The sequence below is a fragment of the Podarcis vaucheri genome (genome assembly GCF_965113315.1).
Source record: "Podarcis vaucheri genome assembly, chromosome: 4".
In the NCBI taxonomy this organism is placed as follows: domain Eukaryota; kingdom Metazoa; phylum Chordata; class Lepidosauria; order Squamata; family Lacertidae; genus Podarcis; species Podarcis vaucheri.
Genome location: NC_138762.1, coordinates 4,796,794 through 4,802,440, shown reverse-complemented (window position 1 = coordinate 4,802,440; position 5,647 = coordinate 4,796,794).

Genomic DNA, 5,647 nt, shown 5'->3' with positions numbered 1-5,647 from the left:
CTTGGCTCTGGAGGACCTGCCCCCCCCTGCGCTTCCTGTCCTCTCTAGGAAGGCAGCTCGGTTCCCTTTAACCCTTGCCAAGCCGAGTCCACCCAGCTCAGCCCTAGAGGAAGCTCCTCCTAGAATTCAGGAGTGGAGAGATAGGAGGGGATCCCAGGGTCATCTAGTCCAACCCCCAGCAATGCAGGAATCTCAGCTAAAGCATCCATGGCAGATGGCCGTCCGATCTCTGCTCAGAAACCTCCAGGGAAGGAGAGTCCACCACCTCCCAAGGGAGACCTTCCCCCTGCCCAACTGCTCTTAGGTGTCCCTCAAGGCAGCGGGTCCTGAGTTCTAGCCCTGCTGAAACCATTGCACTGGCTGCCAAGGAGGAACCATGCGAGGTTCAAAATAAATAAATCCTATTCTCATCATAAATCAGTAATACGTTCTTATGCACACCACAAAAGTATGTCATTTCCCTTTGCAGAAATGCTTAATTGCTAACTCAATGGACTGAAAATGGATGGTTGTTGTTATTATGTTTAGGGAAGCTTTTAATATTTGATGGACTATTGTATTTTAATATTTTGTTGGAAGCCGACCAGAGTGGCTGGGGAACCCAGGCAGATGGGTGGGGTATAAATTATTATTATTATTAATCAGGTGAGTGTTCTCCTTTCGAAAGAGGCAGGTGGAATCTCCATGGTTGCTAATAGCGTAACATTGAAAGACCAGGGAAATATGGGGAGCCCTAGAGTATCTGCTTGGCATGCAGAATGTCCCAGGGTCAGCCCCTGACATCTCCTGCAAGGGCTGGACAAAATCCCTGCCTGAAACTCTGGGGAGCTGCTGCCAGTCAGTGTAGACCAGGGGTCCTCAAACTGTGTTCCCAGCCCACCAGGGTCGTGAATCTGGCCTGCAGTGTTAAGTTGTGGGTGAACATATCAGACGACACAACAATTCTTCAAACAGCTCTTGTTTATTGTGATGGCCTGGGAATCCAGGGCCGGCTGAACTGGGGCAGGGCCTTGATTCTGAAGCGCCTGCACCTGTGCCGGATCCTCAGGAGCAGGCACCAGGTGAATCCACTCTGGCTCCGGAGGTGGTTGAGGACTCAGTGCCTACAGGTGAGTCTCCCCCTGGGCCCAGTAACCCTTCAGCCTCTCCTGAACTGCAGAGGCTCAGGGCAGAGAGGCAAAGGGAACTGGTTTCTCCCAGGAGGAGTGCTCGCCTTAAGGCCAGGAGAGGCGGGTCTCCTGGGGGCCGGGACCGCCCCTGGCCTCAGAGAAGATAAAGGCCAGTCAGCCCGGTCCCAGGTTATGGGAGCAACGTCGTTGAAGAGCTGTTTCGGCCAGCACCCAGTCCGGTTCCCCCAGAGTTCCTGTCCTTGCCCGGCTCCTCGCTGTGGACCCTGCTTCGCCCGTGGAGGATCCTCGACTCAGGTCCTAGACCTCACCCCATGGTAACCTCCCCCCTGGACCAGCACATTTATTCAGAGGCCAGAACTGAACTGAACTGAAGGGCTCAGTCAGCCTGCTTATATAGAGCTCCAGTACAACGTTACTGTAGCAACTTTCAAAAACTATCCAATCATTGAACATCACTTTTGATCCTTCATTTGCATAACTATCTACAGTATCCCCCTGCTGACCCAGGGTGAGAACTTCAGTACATAACACCCCTCCCCACCGAGATAAGGCGTTAGTTACAATCGTAATGCTTTCCTTATATACAGCACTACACGTAATGGTTCAATTAGGTGCAAAAGCATTATCGGTTACATTTCACTTACTTAGACCAACAGTGATACATGTCCCACAACATAGTCCTTTAAATAAGTTGGGCACTTGGAAACTCTGCCAGACCGCCGGGGACTGGTAGCCAAGTCCAGGGGGCCACCCAATTCTTGCTGAGGCTGTGGTGCGACCCTAGGTGGCATTCAGACCAAGTCCCCTGGATCCGCTGCTGTGGGTGGAACCTCTGCGAGTGGAGTTGGCGGAATGTCAGGCAAGGCAGTGGTCCAAGTCTGTGGTAAGTCTGGCAGACCCTCTGAAGTGGGTAAGGTAATTGAGAGAGGGGTCCTGAACAGCTTGGTAGGTTTCCGGAGGAAACATCGGCTTTAGATCCATTTCAGTTCGGTTTCCGTCCTGGTTTTGGGACCGAGACAGCTCTGGTTGCCCTAACAGACGATCTCCGTAGACAACTGGATCAAGGCGGGTCGGGGCTGCTGATTCTTTTAGATCTGTCAGCAGCCTTTGACATGGTCGATCATGATCTTCAGGACCACCGCCTCGCAGACATGGGGATACAGGGCATAGCCCGTAACTGGCTGTGCTCTTTTATCTCTGGTCGGGGACAGAGGGTGGCACTAGGGAGGGAAATGTCGTCGCGCCACTCCTTGGTGTGTGGAGTGCCGCAGGGCGCAATCCTCTCCCCGATGCTTTTTAACATCTTTATGCGCCCCCTTGCCCAGATTATCCGGAGCTTTGGGCTGGGCTGTCACCAATATGCTGATGACACTCAGCTCTATCTGCTGATGGATGGCCACACTGACTCGTCCCCGGACACACTGACCAGATGCTTGGAAGCTGTGGCTGGATGGTTTCATGGGAGCCGATTGAAACTAAATCCTTCGAAGACAGAGGTCCTATGGCTGGGTCGGGATGGTATGGGGATGAGGGACCAACTCCCTTCTCTTGCGGGGGCCCAATTAGTGCCATTGCCTTCCGTTAAGAGTTTGGGTTTGACGCCTCCCTTTCCATGGAGGCGCAGGTTACAGCAACAGCCAAGGAGACATTTTTCCACCTTCGCCGCATCAAGCAGTTGGTCCCTTACCTTTCCCGCCCCGACCTGGCCACAGTGATCCAGGCTTGACTACTGTAATTCGCTCTACGCGGGGCTGCCCTTGAAGCTGTCCCAGAAACTCCAGCGGGTGCAGAATGCTGCAGCGAGGCTCCTCACAGGGTCTCTGCCATGGAAGCATATTCACCCAGTGCTTTTCCAGCTGCACTGGCTCCCGGTGGAGTACAGGGTCAGATATAAGGTGCTGCTTTTGACCTTTAAAGCCCTTCCAGGCCTAGGACCCTCGTACCTACGGGACCGCCTCTCCCGGTCTGCCCCACGGAGAGCCTCAAGGTCCATAAATAGCAACACCCTAGTGGTCCCGGGCCCTAAGGAAGTTAGACTGGCTTCAACCAGAGCCAGGGCCTTTTCAACGCTGGCTCCGGCCTTGTGGAACGCTCTTCCTCATGAGACCAGGGCCCTGCAGGATCTGATCTCTTTCCGCAGGGCCTGTAAGACAGAGTTGTTCCGCCTGGCCTTTGGCTTGGAGCCAATTTGATTCCCTCCCTCTCTTTCTTTTTTCTTTTCCTTTCTCCTCCTGCGATGAGGCTACATTTTAATATTTTAATGTTTCAATATATTAATGTTGTATTTTAATTTTGTTTTTAAGTTGTAATCATGCAACTTGTTTTTATTATTGCTTGTTAGCCGCCCTGAGCCTGGCCTTGGCTGGGGAGGGCGGGGTATAAATAAAAATTATGATTATTATTATTTCAGAACCCGCCAAGCGTCTGAGGCTGAAAGCATCTCGCTGCCCGCTCAGTCATTCCTCGCGCAGCACTGAGGTAAACGCCACTGGCGTGGTGGCAGCTCTACCAATGAAAGGCCAGGTGTTTTCACCTGGGGACAGGGAAGTGTTGTCTTTTGAATTGAAGAGCAAAGTTGAGGTTGATGGAGGAAGGCAAACTTGGGTCAATTCGGTTTCGTTGCGTAGACGTTTACTATAAAGGTAGGAGAAGGAAGTATAGTCCTATTTCTGTGGGGGGGATGAACCAATTCCTATACCCCACAAATAACCCAGAGATGCATTTTAAATAAAAGCACACATTCTACTCATGTAAAAACACCAGGCAGGCCCATGATTAACCCAGAGGGCATTTTAGATAAAAGGACACATTATGCTCATGTAAAAAACACGCTGATTCCCCAGCCCTTAGCTGCCTACCCCTGGCCTGGGGAGCCACATTCTGGTTGAAGGAGGCCAGGATTAGTCCCCAAGGCCTGGGATGTCCCTCCTCCCCTGCAGTAGGACTTGGAATCCAGGAGAAAACTCTTGGAATAGCCTTTCCAGGTGCTCAGGGACGGACTCACCTGTCCCCACATCCTTCTCTTTGCAGATGTGCTGCGGTTGCACATCCCTCCTCCAGGGGTGAGTATTGGGGAGAACCAGAGCAGGGACTCAGACCTGCCCTCCTTGCCCCCCACTCTGCACTCTCGGAGGTGGGGGACCCTGCCTTCGTGAGGAACTGACAGCCTGACTTTTGCCATTCACCTGCTGGAGGAAGATCAGCTGTACCTGCTGGAGGAGATTCACAACTGCCAGGCAGCTCAGCTCAGGGGGCTCTGAACCCTGAAGTGCTCCAAGCAGGAGGCGGCCAAAGCCATCCTGGTGAGTGATGGGAGGTGTGGGGGACCCCCATGGGGAAGTGGGGGAGGGAGGGGCTTTGGGGACGGGGTTGTCCGTCTGCCAGAGAGGAGGACCCTACTGGCCTAGGTTCACGTATCCTGTTTGAAAGGGGAATCATCTGAGGGACTTCCTGTGAACATCTGGGTCAGGAATGCTGTTCCTGGAATGGACAAACACACAAGACGTAATCAGCTGTGCATTCACATAAACAATTTCTGAAGTAAAACCGTTTTTCTTATCTAATTTATACAATTCATTAATCTGGTGGTAATGTAGCCCATTTATTTTATCTTTAATTTGATCAAATGGTTTTAGTTTATATCTGTCAGGGAACTGCCATCAGTGCCGGAGGGAGAGAGCAAGCTCCAAGGGGATCCCAGAGAGCGTCCCGGGAGTGGGAGAGGCAGCCCATCTTCTGGGGAAGGGAATCAGCTTAGCTCCAGTGGAGAAGGGGGGCAGATGGGGGAATCTGAGAGGGGGTCACATGACTCCTTGCCGGGGACCAGCGGGGGGAGGAAGGGTCCTCCGCTGCCTACGCCCTCCTTGCGCAGAAGGCTTCCGCGCAGGGAGAGGAGGAGACTGGGCGTCAAAGAACTTCTTTGCTGGAAGAAGTTTAAGAAACGCCCACTGACGGATTCTGCCAGCGATTGAGACAGCCACGGGTGAGTGGCTGTCCGGACAGAGAAGGTTCACTTAGGCATCCCAGCCACGTGTGGGCACCGGCTTACGCACGAGTAACCCCTAGAACCATTACAATATCCTTCTTTATCTTCCAGTAACAGATCAGAATATCTCAACCACTTGGTTTCCATATTTTACTTTTTCTCGGCCTTTGTCTCCATTGGCGAAAGCCATCTAGGTGTTTTCCTCTCTAAGAGATCTTTGTATTTTATCCAAACATTATATAAGGATTTTCTAATTACATGATTTTTAAAACCATTATGGGCCTTTACCTTGTCTTACCATAGATAAGCATGCCATCCAAACACATTGTCAAATCCCTCCAAATTTTCAATAACATTTTTTTCCAGAACTTCCCCTCACCTCCCCTTCTTGTATTCCACATCCAGATATTTATCCAGCAAGTTCTTATCCCTAGCTTTTTAACCTTAATTTATTTATTGTGTTTAATTCAACTTACGTATCAGCTTTTAACTTATTATACATTAATCCTTTATACTTAAGATTTCCTTCCTA